This window comes from Capra hircus, chromosome 7 (genome assembly GCF_001704415.2).
Source record: "Capra hircus breed San Clemente chromosome 7, ASM170441v1, whole genome shotgun sequence".
Lineage (NCBI taxonomy): Eukaryota > Metazoa > Chordata > Mammalia > Artiodactyla > Bovidae > Capra > Capra hircus.
In genome coordinates, this window is record NC_030814.1 from 2,838,104 (window position 1) to 2,855,327 (window position 17,224).

The window sequence follows — 17,224 nt, forward strand, 5'->3', positions numbered from 1 at the left end:
CAGACACGCTCCACTGTTTTGTGATGGAAGCAAGTCGGCAAAAGACAACTAGCCTTGTTAATAAATGACACTGAAGCAGTTGGGTAACTACAGGCTAAATAAAAGGGGGGAAATGAACCCTGACCTAACACCATACACAGAAATCAATTCAAAAGAATCACAAACTTGAACATAAAACTGCAAAACTTCTAGAAAAAAGAAACCAGAAGCAAAATCTTTAGGATCTCAACCTAGGCAGAGTTCTTAGACTTCAAACAAAACACACAATCCAAAAAAGGAAAAAATGATAAACTGGGCTCATCAAAAGTAAAAAGGTTGCCCTGTGAAAGTACATGTGAAGATGAGAAAAAGACAAGCCACAGAACTGGGAGAAAATTTTACAAACCACGTATCTGACAGAGAACTAGTCCCTAGAATTCATAACATCTCTCAAAATTTAACATTTAAAAACAACAATCCAACTAGAAAATGAGAAGACAACAGACACTTCACAGAAGAGGATACAAAAATGGCAAATTAACACGAGAGGATGTTCAACATAAACTAGCCGTTGGGGAAATGCAGTCAAAACCACAATGAGATACCATTCCATAGCTATCAGAATGGCTAAAATAAAATACGACAAGACCAAATGCCTGTATGGATATGAAAAAACTGGGTCACTGATCTGCTACTGGTCAGTAGACAAGAAATGGTATAGCCACTCCAGTTTCTGATTAAACTTTAATTCAACACCATATGACCCAGCCATTGCACTCTTGGACATTTATGCATAGAAATGAAAACACACATCCACACAAAAACCTGTACCCAAATGTTCACAGCAGCTTTATCTGTAAAGCCAAAAGCTGGAATCAGCACAGAGACCCTTCAACAGGTGAATGCATACCGTGGAATAAAACCCACATTAAAGGGCAACAATCTCTTGACTCAGACAGCAACTTGGATGAATCTCTAGGAATCCTGATGAACAAAAAAGTCCACCCAACAGTTACACACTCTATGATTCCATTTATGTAATATTCTTGAAGTGAAAAATCTTGGGAAAACAACAGATTAGGGGTTGTCAGGGTTTAGGGTTTAGAGTAAGCGTGGTTACAGGAGAAAACCAAGGATAACAGAAGTAGTGTTGGAACTGTTCAGTATCTTGGTGGTGGTGGCGGCTCCATCAATCTAGACCGGTAATAAAATGCTACAGAGCTTAATATACACACAGCAAAGGAGTACAATGAAAACTGGAGAAATATATGAATAAGGGCAGTGGGCCATGTCAATGTTAATGTGCTGGTTGTCATAGTTTTACTAAAGTTTACTAAAGGGGAAATGGGACCAAATGTAAAGGGATTATTATTTCTTATGATTGCATATTAATCTACAATTACCTCCAAAGAAATTTCAGTTTTAAAAAAAGTAATGCCCGGACCTCAAACCATTGGTTGGAGGAAGAATAATAACGTGGAAAGCATGTCACAAACTTAGGTACTTTCTTCCACAAGTCATAGGGCAGAGATGCCTACGTCAACCACAAAGAAGTCGAAAAAAGAAAAAAAAGAGGAAATCATACAGTCACGTTGCAGACAAGAATGACAAAGACAGACAGAGCACAGGTGGGGGTATAATACAGACTTCTTTGTAGTCTAAGTTCCGATTGGGCAAGGAATTACTCTGCTCTCTTCCCCTAGAAGCACTTCAGTGCTTGAAACCATGCCTTGCATGCTGCTGCTGCTGCTGCTGCTAAGTCACTTCAGTCGTGTCTGACTCTGTGAGACCCCATAGACGGCAGCCCACTGGGCTCCCCCGTCCCTGGGGTTCTCCAGGCAAGAACACTGGAGTAGGCTGCCATTTCCTTCTCCAATGCAGGAAAGTAAAAAGTGAAAGTGAAGTCGCTCAGTCGTGTCAGACTCTGTGCGGCCCCATAGACTGCAGCCCCCCAGGCTCCTCCGTCCACGGGATTTTCCAGGCGAGAGCACTGGAGTGGGGGCCACTGCCTTGCATAGTGCACAATAAAAACCTGGGACATGGACGCACCGGATGAGTCTCCCCTGCCTTATACTCGCATCTCCGCGTGCCCTACAATCCGCACTTAGCCCTCTTAATTCTTCAGGATATTCAGTGATTCTGGATATTAATTCCATCATTACTTGTAATACTGAGTATTACATTCACAACCCTGATCTACAGGTTAGAAGTCAAACCCCTTTGTCTGGTAATCTAAGATGGCCTCAGATCGCCTTCCACCCTCAAAAACAGCACCTCAGCTTCCTACCTACGGCCCCTGAACGTCTCACCGTCACACCTCTCTGCCTTTGGGGATGTTGTTCCTTCAGTCTAAGTGTTTCTGGCCCTTGGCCCCCTGGAGCATTACCAACAACTAAACTGTAAAGCCACTGTCTCTGTGAAACCTTCTCTGACCATCCATACAACCATCACTACCCAGGACAACTTAGGGGTTCCTTTTTCCCAGCTCTCAGGGATCATGTATGTACATGTGATTAATATAATACTTCTCATAGTATAATTATTTGTTCAGGTGTATCTCTCCCCTCATACTATGATCTACATGAAAATAAGAATATTACAGATTTTCATCTATCACGGGGGCTAACATTACTACCCATACGCAATAGGCATTCAATTTATCAAATTATTGCAAGAGCAAATTCATTTTTTAAAAAGATTTATAAATGAGATTTTAAAACAAAAATTCCTATAATTTAGTGGATACTAAGCACAAATCGGGGCTTCCCTGGTAGTACAGTCATGAAAGAATCTACCTTCAAGGCAGAAAACTCAAGTTTGATACCGGGGTTGGGAAGTTCCCATGAAGAAGGAAATGGCAACCCACTGCAGTATTCATGCCTGGAGAATCCCATGGAAAGAGGAGCCTGGTGGGCTACAGGCAGGGTGTCACCAGAGTAGGACACGACTTAGCAACTAAACCACCACCAACTACAAGTCAGGCAGAAATAGAGTAATATACAAAAGGACATGCATGTTATTAGCAAAAATGTTCATTTTAAAATACCATCTTTTTAAAAGGTAAAACTAATAAAAATCCTAAAAAACTACTGACTTTTCAGTTCAGTTCAGTCGCTCAGTCGTGTCCAACTCTTTGCGACCCCATGAATCGCAGCACACCAGGCCTCCCTGTCCATCACCAACTCCCAGAGTTCACTCAAACTCACGTTCATTGAGTCAGTGATGCCATCCAACCATCTCATCCTCGGTCGTCCCCTTTTCCTCCTGCCCCCAATCCCTCCCAGCATTAGCGTCTTTTCCAATGAGTCAACTCTTCACAACTGACTTTTAGACTTATTTAAATCTTTCTTATTTAATGGTATTCAGTTTGGTATTTAGGATTGAGTAAGCTATCTCAAATTTTCAATTCACCATAAATAGTGATTAAAGACTTTAAAAGAACCATTAAAAGTTGCCATATTTTCAAAAATTAGAATTTCATTCTGTATAAAATACATCTATAAATACATACTGCTTAGACAAAAACTGACATTATTAAACAGCAAACTATGAAACAGATACCTAGTTTCTTTGGGAGGACAATGGAATTCCAATGGCATATTTTGTAAGGATGTGTGTAAGTATCTGTTCTAAAATGCCTCCTGATTTTCACCTTTTGGCTTCACAACTGCCAATTTTTTTTATATCCTGCAAATACACAGATGAAAACGTTTTTATATAGCATAAGGAAACTTTAATCTGTATTTAATAATTCCTTTCAAGTAAGGGGAATTTATTTTAACACAGATGGTATATTGCAGTCAAGAATATTTCCTTAAATATTTCCTTTCTTAACACTGAAATAAAAAATCAAATATACCATGGAAGATATGCTTATTTAGAAAAATCAAAAGATAAGTGAGTAAAAGCTGTGTAAAGAATCAGGAAGCCTTTCATTCTTCCCCCAAGACAGACGTTCACAAGCTAGAATAAATTTAAAAGAGTTTGAATCTATAATCCTTAATTAATAAAACGTATCAAATCAGTTTATGGTTCAAGTTACTTTATCAGAATATGTTTGCTCATTGATAAAGACTATAAAACCATTAACCAAAGAACAAAAATAATTACTTAACAGTGTTTCTTACCTTTTATATGCTTCAATACTGACAGAAGTCAAGAAACCGTGACTATCTGAGCAGAATTTTAAGCTGCTTGCAGTAAGGCAGAAAAAAAGGCCACAAAAAGCCACTGAGTGTGCAAGTAATAACCACAGTTACAAACCAAAAAACTGACCTCACATGAATACAAAACGGGGTGCTTTTTCAGAAGCAGTTAAGCAGGCAGAAATGAATGGTCACCAGAGTTTAACTACAAAGACAACGTCATTCATTACCAGTTAATACATACTGACCTTGACCGCCTTTCAGATATGGATCCTAAAACTCCTCCTACACTTTCCTTATTTCAAAGTGTCGCTTTAGATTAACTCAAAATAAAAGGAGCTTTCTTCTTGCTGGCTTTTAAACTTGTTTAATTGTTTCTGGGTTTTTTTAATTGCAGTATAACTGCTTTACAAGTTGTTAGTTTCTGCTGTACAAGGTGAATGGGCTATATATACAGCCCCTCCCTCCTGAGCCTTCTCCTGCTCGGGCAGCCCTTAGGGCACCACAGAGCAGCAGCTTCCCACCAGCTAGCTGTGTTACACACGGCAGTGTACATACATCAGTGCATCCAACTGAAACTGCGCTAGATTAGCACACCGCCTGCTGGAACAGCGTTAATAGACAACGATGTTTCATTAAGAGAGAACACTGAATGAATTTCTGCTTTATTGACTATGCCAAAGCCTTTGACTATGTGGATCACAATAAACTGTGGAAAATTCTTCAAGAGATGGGAATACTAGACCACCTGACCTGCCTCTTGAGAAACCTATATGCAGGTCAGGAAGCAACAGTTAGAACTGGACACGGATCAACAGACTGGTTCCTAATAGGAAAAGGAGTATGTCAAGGCTGTATATTTTCACCCTGCTCATGTGCTTACATGCAGAGCACATCATGAGAAATGCTGGGCTGGAGGAAGCACAAGCTGGAATCAAGATTGCCAGGAGAAATATCAATCACCTCAGATATGCAGATGACACCACCCTTATGACAGAAAGTGAAGAGAAGCTAAAAAGCCTCTTGATGAAAGTGAAAGAGGAGAGTGAAAACGTTGGCTTAAAGCTCAACATTTGGAAAACTAAGATCATGCTATCTGGTCCCATCACTTCATGGGAAATAGATGGGGAAACAGTGGAAACAGTGTTAGACTTTATTTTTTGGGCTCCAAAATCACTGCAGATGGTGACTGCAGCCATAAAATTAAAAGACGCTTACTCCTTGGAAGAAAAGTTATGACCAACCTAGATTCCATATTCAAAAGCAGAGACATTAATTTGCCAACAAAGGTCCATCTAGTCAAGGCTATGGTTTTTCCAGTGGTCATGTATGGATGTGAAAGTTGGACTGTGAAGAAAGCTGAGCACTGAAGAATTGGTGCTTTTGAACTGTGGTGTTGGAGACTCTTGAAAGTCCCTTGGACTGCAAGGAGATCCAACCAGTCCATTCTAAAGGCGATCAGTCCTGGGTGTTCTTTGGAAGGAATGATGCTAAAGCTGAAACTCCAGTACTTTGGCCACCTCCTGCGAAGAGTTGACTCATTGGAAAAAACTCTGACGCTGAGAGGGATTGGGGGCAGGAGAAGGGGACCACAGAGGATAAGATGGCTGGATGGCATCACTGACTCGATGGACGTGAGTTTGGGTGAACTCCGGGAGATGGTGATGGACAGGGAGGCCTGGCGTGCTGCAATTCATGAGGTTGCAAAGAGTCGGACACAACTGAACAACTGAACTGAACTGAATAAATTCTGTGTGAGGTTATAAACAAATGAACAACATGTTCGCTTTGAAATTAACTACTTTTTTTTCATTTTAATAATGTATTTGCAATACTGATATTTAAAATTATTTGGACAGAGCAGGATTAACATATTTTTTTGTGTGTTTTAAGATAAACCAACAGGTATTTATTGAGTAATCATGGAGTGATACCGTTAGGGATGCAAAGATAAATAAAATCCTGGATTACTGCCTTGAAACAAGGCACGATGTATTAAGAACAAATGCAAGGAAGCCTGGCTCTGTGGTAAAGAATCCACCCGCCAGGCAGGACGCAGGTTCAATCCCTGGGCTGGGAAGATCCCCTGGAGAAGGAAATGGAAACCCACGCCAGTGTTCTTGCCTGGGAAATCCCATGGACAGAGGAGGCTGGAGGGCTATAGTCCAAGGGGTTGAAAAAGAGCTGGACCTATTTGCCAGCATATTCCTCAGTGCTGGGAATATCAAAATGCATAAAATTATAGCCCCTTGTCTCAAGAAGCTCACCACCTACTAAGGGAAACAAACGGGGAAACAAACAACACGCCACAGGATTAAACCGGTTCACAAACACTGATCAGGTATAAGCTCAGCGGGGACAGACACAGCATCAGCGAAGCCTTCAGAATACAAAAGCCTGAGGCACACAGTGCTACAAAGACAAGAGGAAGGAAAGAGCACAGCTGAGCAGAGCACTCAAAAACCTTCACTAAGAAGAAAACATCACTTCACAATCATATGTGTGTCATGCTGTGCACCTTAAACTCATCCAATGCTGCATATCAATTATATCTCATTAAAGCTGGAAAAACTATTGCTAATTTAAAAAAAGACAATCCCTGGCAAGCCTTGAGGAACAGTCACGAAAGGAGCACATGTACACGCACGTATCTCGGCAAAGGTGTGCGTAGGAGGCGGCTTGGGAAACACTCCTGGGCTGAAATCCTAACCTAACACGTCACAGCTGAGTCACTGCGCATTTCAATTAACCTCCTAAAAGATCTTATCTTTAAAATAGGGACAGTAATACTGAGGTTGCAGGGCTGTTATGAAGATTAGAAGAGATAAAGTATTTAACATGTAAGGCTTTGGAGAGACATTAAAAAGCAGTCATTGCTAAGAAATCATGAGAGAAAGTGCTACTCAAGACAGAACATGGAGGAGCAGGTGATGGGAGAGGGCTCCTTTCTAAACACAAGTCTGAACACAAGCAAAGACAGCAGGTGGGAAAGTGGAGACCGTGTGTGTGAACCACGGCCAACCTGAAGGAAAGTGGGAACAAAAGGTAAAAGGATCGAGTGTGGCCACACGGCACACAAATCTGTATGTCCTAACTTCTAAAAATGTAAGTTATCCAGGTTCAGTTCAGTCGCTCAGTCGTGTCCGACTCTTTGCAACCCCATGAACCGCAGCACACCAGGCCTCCTTGCCCATCACCAACTGCTGGCGTTCACTCAAACCCATGTCCTTGATTTGGTGATGCCATCCAACCATCTCATCCTCTGCCATCCCCTTCTCCTCCTGCCCTCAATCTTTCCCAGCATCAGGGTCTTTTCAAATGTCAGTTCTTCACATCAGATGGCCGAAGTATTAGAGTTTCAGCTTCAACATGAATCCTTCCAATGAATATTCAGGACTGACCTCCTTTAGGATGGACTGGTTGGATCTCCTTGCAGTCCAAGGGACTCGCAAGAGTCTTCTCCAACCACAGTTCAAAAGCCTCAATTCTTTGGCGCTCAGCTTTCTTTATAGTCCAACTCTCATATCCATACATGACTACTGGAAAAACCATAGCCTTGATTAGTTATCTAGGTACCTCTTGACTTTTAACTCTTCCTATATGATCAATTATTATAAAAGAGTTCAATTTTCAAATTAAGGCCAATTTTTTTTTTCCTTTCAAAGAGAGTTACAATGTAGGGAGAAATAAATAATTTCTCTCCCAGAACGTTTCCGGTTTCCAATCAACAATGTCATCCCTGTTCCATATCCCAGACTCTTGAACCGGAAGTCTCACCCTTCTCTGGTCCCTTACTTTTTTCAGGTTTTATCTGAACTAATTCTAGCTCTAATTTCAGCACCTCAGTGATAAATTGGTCTAAACTGCAGGTCAAACCGTTACCGTGGTTGCCTAGGGAAGGAATCTGTCTTTTTGCTCTGGGTCTCAATAAAAGACTTTCACCCATTCATTTATTCATCCAATAAGTCCTTCTAAAAAATCTACAATACGCCAGACGCTGAGTGAGGTCCTGAGCACAGAGATCAGAAAAGTTCTGGCTGCAGCCTCAGGAAGTTTACGAGAAGAAAGGAAGAGCTCTGACATCAAACAGTGACTGCTCTAAGGAATCCCTGTACCAAGTGCAGTAAAAACACAGACGCACAGCAGAGGCCCGGCTGAAGTAAAAGGAAGGAAAAGCCTTCAGAGGCCGCCCCAGCACGCTCAGAGCAGCGCTTTCCTCACTGCCACTTTCTTCCTTTCCTCCCAACCAAAATATGGCTCTCCCCACCTGGAAAATATGGCTAAAATCTTACCTCCTCCTTTCTCCCCACAAACCTCCACTTGTTCCGTAATGCCGTGTAATGCTTAAAGAAAACCAACTAAATCTGTAAACTCCAAAGCCAGCAAGGAAGGAAGGAAGACAGCAGCGACTGCTACGCAAGCACCAGAGGGAGCAGGTACCGAGGCCTCTTCTTGTGCTTAGCTCTGCCGGCCTCCACGCACTTGCTTATGTTATCACCAGCATTTCAGCCTACTTCCCGCTTGAAACTGCATTTTTTAAAGATGAAAACGTAGGCTGCTACAGCCTTATACTGTCCACAGCGATTACACACACATTCCTAACGAAAACCAACTGGTGGGGAGCTGGGAGTGGGCCATGGTGGGTGGGGGAGCAGCTCCTGCAGATTTCTGGTGCTTTAAGCGAACTCTAACTGCCAGCTGGTGCCCACCTGCCAATGCAAGAGATGTGAGAGACACAGGTTCGATCCCTGGGTCCAGAAGATCCCCTGGAGGAGGGCACGGCAACCCACTCCAGTATTCTTGTCTGGGAAATCATACTGACAAAGAAGCCTGCCAAGCTACAGTCAATGGGGCCACAATGAGTCAGACACGACTGAAGCTACTTAGCACACACACATGTACACCAGTGGGTTGAATACAGCATAAACCTCCTAGCTCTTTTTATCTTTCACTTATGAACCAAATGTAAAAACCTCAGCAAATGTATATTTAAAGCTGGAATGATTAAAAAAATAAAAACTCAGAATAAACAATTTTATCTCCAGCAACCTTAGAGAATTGGAAGGAAAAAGTAAATTGCAAATAACCTTTGAATGAATAATGTTCCATGAAACCAAGGAAGTCTCAAGAAAGATATTAAATATACATAAACTACATATTGTAAAAGAAAATACAGATAAATCATGAAAAACAAAAAAGGTGGGGACTGTTCAAGATTAAGAGAATAAAGAGATAAGACTCAAATGCAATGCATGAAACCCAATTGAATCTTGAATCCAAAACAGTCAAAAAAAAAAAAGTTCAGGGACAACTAGGGATATATGTATATGAAACATTACATTAAACGTATTCTTAAGCTAATGTTATTTTCTTAAATAAATACTGACATGATAATCATGCAAAAAATTACCCATATTATTCGGAAATACATGCTTAGTTTTATATCCTGTAATATAATGTAAGATAGATATTTAATACATTTTCAAATGGCTTTTAAATAGATAAATGCATAGAGAGAGAACATGCAGCAGCGTGCTGGCGGTGAGCAGACACAGATGGACGGCAGTGTGGCTGCTCACCGCCAGCACGGTCACTTCTCCGCGGCACTGAGCACTTTCAGAATGAAATCTGGAAGGGGTGGCAGAGCGCGGGGCTGCCGGCTGGATGGACGCGCCAGGTAAGGGCAGCACCAGTACCAGCAAACGGCAACCCAGCGCTGTGGCCCCGGGCAGCTCGCGGACCCGCTGGAGGCCGCAGCCAAGCTAACCTTACCTTACCTCCAAGGTGACCTTCCAGCTAAAAACCCCACTACTCCACGACTTCCTCTCAGGTCTAAAATTCAAAAGATACCCAGATATGAAGACACAGGACTGTCAATAAAAACATTTAAAACAGCTAGCCAAATGCCTGGCACACAGAACACAGAACAATAAATATTTACGCCTCTCTTTTGAAAATATTGTAAAACTTCTTCAGCAAAAAAAAAAAATGTGACTAATTGACTTATAAAAATAAGTAACACAAAATTGGAAAGATCTACTTTAATATCTATTCAATTTCTACTGAATTAAAAACTGTCTGTTTGAGCCACAAATAAAGCAAAACAAAGTATTAACTAGAACATGTAACAAGTCTTTCAGATGCTTTTATTTCCAGCACTAATGCTATTTGTAGCATTATACTTAGTTTCCCTTTTGGAAAAACAACCAATCCTTGGGGAAAGATAATAAACTAAAAAGATTCTGCACCTGATGCTAGCATCCACACAGTTGCTCAAAACCCCCAAACCATCCTTGAGTGTGTTGTCTCTTTCCACACCAAAAATACCCATAGATTTTTTAAAAAAAGGAATCCCAAATTCATCCATCTCCCTCTCGTTGCCAGCATCTTATCAGGGCACCACTCCCTCTCACCTTAGCTCCTAAAATTGTCAACTTTTACCTTCAGCCCACTCAGTCCATTCCTCACAGAGTACTAGAATAATGATATTACTTAAGGAGAAATCAAACGACATGCCAAGCCCTTCAAAACTCTGAATATTTCTGTAACTTCCTCCTACCTATCTTGGTTTCTCCCACTATGTCAGCCACACTGAAGTTTTTCTGTTCCTCAAATTCACCAAGCTCTTTCCTCCTTCAAAGTTTCTGTACCTGCTATTCCTTTCCTTTCTTTGTCTCCACTCAGCTCTATTGAAATATTACTGGCGTACAACACGTGTAAGTTTAACTTATACAAGGTGACAATTAGATGCACGTATATACTGTGACGGCTGTCACAAGCTGGGTTAACATGGAGATACCTTCACATAATTACAACTGTGTTTGTGTAGCAGGGGTCATAATGTTTCAAATCTACTCTCTTGAAAATTTTCAAGCATACAACATTTTTAATTAAAGTCACCATGTTCTGCATGAGATCCCAGAACTTACTCATCTTATAACTAGCAGTCTGTACTCTGACCAGCATCTCCCTATTCCCCCCACTTCTCAGCCTCTGGCAACTACAATTTCACTCTCTCTCTCTATGCGTTTGGCGTTTTAAGATTGCGCATAAAAAAGCGAGCGCACACAACATCTCTGTGTCTGACTTATTTCACCCTTCTACTCCTTCTAATGAGAACACTTCCCCACCAAAACTGTCACCGCCGCCGCCCTCCCACACAGCCCCGGTGACACAGCTCCTCCTCACACACAGCTTTCCCCTTCACTACCAACTCCTCAGAGCAGCTTTTTGTGGCTCTGCTATCGGAAGCGGCTCCTGAGACCGTATCTCCAAGTCATTTGCTTCCGTTCAAAAAACACCTACTGCAATTCATAACTATTTTGCCAGGCTATTTTTTCACCGGTCCCAATTTACAGAGTACAGGCTTCCCTGGTGTCTCAGCAGCAAAGCATCTGCCTGCAATGCAGGAGACCTGGGTTTGATCCCTGGGTTGGGACGATCTCCTGGAGAAGGGAATGGCAACCCACTCCAGTATTCTTTTTTTTTTTTTTTTTTTTTTTTTTAATTTTATTTTATTTTATTTTTTTTTATTTATTACGTTTATTTTATGTTTATTTATTTATTTTTTTTCTTACATGCGTTCCCAAACATGAACCCCCCTCCCACCTCCCTCCCCACAACATCTCTCTGGGTCATCCCCATGCACCTGCCCCAAGCAAGCTGCACCCTACATCAGACATGGACTGGCGATTCAATTCTTACATGACAGTATACATGTTAGAATTCCCATTCTCCCAAATCGTCCCACCCTCTCCCTCTCCCTCTGAGTCCAAAAGTCCGTTATACACATCTGTGTCTTTTTTCCTGTCTTGCATACAGGGTCGTCATTGCCATCTTCCTAAATTCCATATATATGTGTTAGTATACTGTATTGGTGTTTTTCTTTCTGGCTTACTTCACTCTGTATAATTGGCTCCAGTTTCATCCATCTCATCAGAACTGATTCAAATGAATTCTTTTTAACGGCTGAGTAATACTCCATTGTGTATATGTACCACAGCTTTCTTATCCATTCATCTGCTGATGGACATCTAGGTTGTTTCCATGTCCTGGCTATTATAAACAGTGCTGCGATGAACATTGGGGTACATGTGTCTCTTTCAATTCTGGTTTCCTCCGTGTGTATGCCCAGAAGTGGGATTGCTGGGTCATAAGGTAGTTCTATTTGCAATTTTTTAAGGAATCTCCACACTGTTCTCCATAGTGGCTGTACTAGTTTGCATTCCCACCAACATGGGATCTAATTAAAATTAAAAGCTTCTGCACAACAAAGGAAAATATAAGCAAGGTGAAAAGACAGCCTTCTGAATGGGAGAAAATAATAGCAAATGAAACAACTGACAAACAACTAATCTCAAAAATATACAAGCAACTTCTGCAGCTCAATTCCAGAAAAATAAACGACCCAATCAAAAAAATGGGCCAAAGAACTAAATAGACATTTCTCCAAAGAAGACATACGGATGGCTAACAAACACATGAAAAGATGCTCAACATCACTCATTATTAGAGAAATGCAAATCAAAACCACAATGAGGTACCACTTCACACCAGTCAGAATGGCTGCGATCCAAAAATCTGCAAGCAATAAATGCTGGAGAGGGTGTGGAGAAGAGGGAACACTCCAGTATTCTTGCCTGGAGAATCCCATGGACAGAGGAGCCTGGCGGGCTGCAGCGCATAGGTCACAAGAGTCTGACATGACTTAGTGACTAAACCACCACCACCACCACCAATAACCTCAAGAATATAAGCTATAAGACAGGATATCCAATTTACCCATCATTATATCTCCAGAATCAAGAAATTCTCTGATCCTTAAATAGAAGTCTATTCAGTTCAGTTCAGTTCAGTTCAGTCACTCAGTCATGTCCAACTCTGCGACCCCATGAATCGTGTGTACATTAAATGAATGAATAAACAGTAAATGAATATAGGACTATGTTAAAATAATGGCCTACTAATACCATTAGTAGAAATACAAAAACCAGAAGGAGAAATAAGTCCTTGAGAAGAAAAATAAAATACATGGAGTTTGGTGCCATGTAGTTGAAAATAAGGGATTGGTGAGCACCCAGGTCAGGGAAGAGATACAGACTGGGCTTCTGCTGATTGTGTTAGCTGAAAAAAGAAGAGTAATTACATCACAGATATTAATAGAATTCAGGATAAATGCCAAGCAAAAAAAAATTAGTGACACAAATATAAAATGATCACAGCTTGCCTAAGCAGAAGAATAATCTAACATAAAGAACACTATGAAATTAAGACAAGCCAAAACTGCTTCAGTTTGAGAGGGAAAAATATATATATATATGTATATACACGTGTATGTGTGTGTATATGTATGTATATATATTTAGTAATTTACTAAGAAGAGTAAAGTAATCCTACCTTACTACTATTCGTTGCTGGCCATATCTCAGCTAAAGTAGCAGATCCATGTTGAAGGACAAAGCATTAGGGGAGAGGAAGACAGTTGAGAAAACAAGCAGTGAAGTCTCACGGGGAACGACCTGGGTCTACGCAGAAAACACAAGCTGCAAGAAGAGACTGAACTAGTCAGAACTGGCCCCCGCGGACAGAAAGCTAGAAATGGGCACGCGGAGCACGGTGGGCCCCACAGTCCGCCAGGCTCACCACACTGAGAACCAGGGTCTTCTGCTTACCCGGCCTGCCCATCCTCTGCTTCCTCTCTTCCCTTTCTTTCCACAGCGTTCCCCATGAGTAAAGCATTTTATCTTCTCCCCAACCTGTACCTTCAGTTTTGAAAAGGTAATTCTTGTTTTTCCTCCATTTTCACAGCATAAAACCAATTTCAACTTTGAAACATACTAGAAGCAGCAAATTTTTAAATATTTATATGTAATATGTTAAGATATTACAGCCTAAGAAATATATAACTATGTAAGAAAAACTTAGTCAAAGGCTGAGAAGGTTTGGGAAGGATGCTCCTGGCAGACACCTACTTTCCCTAACATGACTCAGTATGCCAAAGCAAGGTACCAGCACTGGCTGTTCTCTCAATCCTTGAAGCTAGGAGAATCTCTAAGATGTTCCTTGGCCACTGACTCTCTTTGAAATCTGAGGTTTACACCCCCATCACAGCTTCTCACCTTTTGTCTCATGCCCCCGTATTTCTAACCTTGACTTCTTGGTTTATAATCAACTCTTTTCTCTCAAGCTTCTCTTTTTCGTTTGCCTATTCTATATCCTGTCATCTCCCCTGCTTCCTTCACCTTCACATGAATCATGTGAAAAATACAGATGTTACCAATAAACATCTCCAACCTTGGCTCAGACGGTAAAGAATCTGCCTCAGTAGAGGAGGCCCGGGTTCAATCCCTGGGTCGGGGAGATCCCCTGGAGAAGGGAATGGCAACCACTCCAGGATTCTCGCCTGGAGAATCCCATGGACAGAGGGGCCTGGAAAGCTACAGTCCACGAGGTGGCAAAGAGTCAGACACAACTGATCGACTAACATAGATACTTCAACCGGTAAATAACATTACTCTTTCCTTGCTGGTCAGGAAACTAACCAAACACAGTACATCAGGAATATCTTCCAAGTCTCCCACTCATCTAAGCCCTTTAACCGCTTCCAAAAGCATTCCTTCTTTGCCCCTAGATAAGCATTTCACTCCGAGATGTGGCAAGGTTCTCAACGCTCCATGGGTTGGACATCTACATACAATGAAAGTATTATAATTCCTCTTCTTCCACTAAACTGCAACAGATTTACGGACAGAGATTATCATCAGCATCTCACACATACAGTCAGTACCCTACACACACATTCAGCACCCCACACATACAGTCAGCACCCCACACATACAGTCAGCACCCCACATACAGTCAGCATCCCACACATACAGTCAGCATCCCACATATACAGTCAGCACCCTACACATACAGTCAGCATCCCACACATACAGTCAGCACCCTACACACTGTGGTCAGCGTCCCACACAATACCTGTAACATTACAGCCACCAAACAAGTGACTACCGAATGGATGAAATTCTAAGGTGAATTATGACTTCCTCTGATTTAAGGCTTTAACAAGCGTTGTAGCATTAAATGATAAAATAAATACTTGGTATTGATTAAAATGGTATTTAAGTATGAAACTTTTAATCATGACTTCTCTCTGAAACTGCTTTCAATAGAGTATCTTCAGTCTAACCTTCAGCATTATAGTAAACAGCATGACTTATAGATTTCCCAGAAACAAAACCGTAGTGAACGTGTGCCTAAGTGTAGACATTACATATGTCCTCCAATTCCACTGGAAACACAGACTTCAAATTTACTGGACAATTCATGTAACTTAAAATTTGTTCAGCTTCTCAATCAGCAAAGGAACTTGAGAGCTGTCTTGAATTCCATATTCTAGTCTCTCACTGTGATAAAGAAACATGACTTCCAAAGACCTAAGAACACGAAAGCCAATCATTCAACTGGGACTCCGTATCTGACATTGAGAAGTGGCAAACGCCTCGCTTAAGGGAGTTAGTGAAAGTACCCGTTTGTTACTAATGCATCAGCCTCATAACTCAAGTCTTTCTATAATCTTTGTTGTTCAATAACAATTCAATACTATTCAATGAAAAAGTCATATTTTCCACTTGAAATAGTTTGGGTTAAAAATAAGTAACAGCTTTCAGGGTAGTAGCTCTAAATGGAATATTTCCTTGTTCAAACAAACCCATGAATAAAACTTAGATTCCTTGTGTTACTTCAAAGGTATCCTTATCCTTCTCAGAGCCCAGCAAAGGTTTCTACAGACAAGTGAAAGTGTGTAATAATTACTCTCTAGTTCACCTTAATCATCCCCACCAACGTGGTCAACTGCACAGGCTACCATCTCTAACTCACGCTCATAACCAAACCCAGTTCCTGACCCCTGAACGTGCTTCCCTTTGTGAGAGGACTAGGCTGACACGGGAGAGAGACCCAGGGTGCAAAAGAGACACACTCATTCTCGGGGCCGTGCAAGTGCCACTCTGCAGCTGCGTGGCCCTAAAAGTGAGCGCCGACGCACACTGTGTGTCCCGGGCTCCCTCTCACCTCACCCTAGTCCTGGCCCTGCTTCCCCTTCTAAGCTTTCCTTCTCCCACCTCTCTGATCACGAATGTCCCGATTCTGATGAACCAGAATCTAACTCTGACAAACCAAATATCTAAAATTAGGCACTGAATCCAGATTTCATTTTATAGTCATGTAAAACCATGTTTTCAAAGAAAATTTCCTGTTCATGACATGATGTCAGGTGAAAGATTAGGTAGGGATAATATATATACAATATATTATTATACAATATAATGATATATAATAAGGGCCTAAGTCTTAAAGAAAGTAAGTTGCAGGCTTCCCTGGTGGCTCAATGGTTAAGAACCCACCTGCCAATGCAGGAGACACAGGTTCAATCCCTGGTCCAAGAAGATCCAGTACCCCAGGGAGCAACTAACCCCGAGCTTCACAACTATCGGGCCTGTGCTCTCGAGCCCAGAAGCTGAAGCCACTGAGCCCACACGCTGCAACTACTGAGCCTGTGCGCTCCAGAGCCCACGCTTCACACCAAGAGAAGCCACCGCAAGGAGAAGCCCAAGCAACGCAATGAAGAGTAGCCCCCACTCGCCACAGTGAGAAAAGCCCGCACAGCAACCAAGACCCAGCACAGCCAGAAGCAAATAAATATATTTCTTAAAAAACGAAAACTGCACGTGTATGAGATCGACCTGCTTTGTCCCCACTTCCAAGGAAATGGCAACCCACTCCAGTGTTCTTGCCTGGAGAATCCCAGGGACGGGGGAGCCTGGTGGGCTGCCGTCTAGGGGTCGCACAGAGTCGGACATGACTGAAGCGACTTAACAGCACTGGGCTCGGTTGTGTCCAGTTCTTTGCAACTCAATGGAATGCAGCCCGCCAGGCTCCTCCGTCCATGGAATTTCCCAGGAAAGAATACCGGAGCAGGCTCTCATCTCCTCCAGGGGATCTGCCCGACCCGGGGGTTGCACCCGCGTCTCTTGTGTTTCCTGCGCTGGCAGGCGTATTCTCTCCACTAGCGCCACCTAGGAAGCCCCCTTTCTTTGGGT

At 42.0% G+C, this 17,224-nt stretch overlaps 1 protein-coding gene across 3 annotated transcripts in view; it reads right to left on the bottom strand.

Moving 5' to 3' along the window:
* FER (FER tyrosine kinase) overlaps positions 1 to 17,224 on the bottom strand; it is a 465,560-nt gene that overhangs the window by 435,125 nt on the left and 13,211 nt on the right. The gene's annotated exons all lie outside the window — the stretch shown is intronic.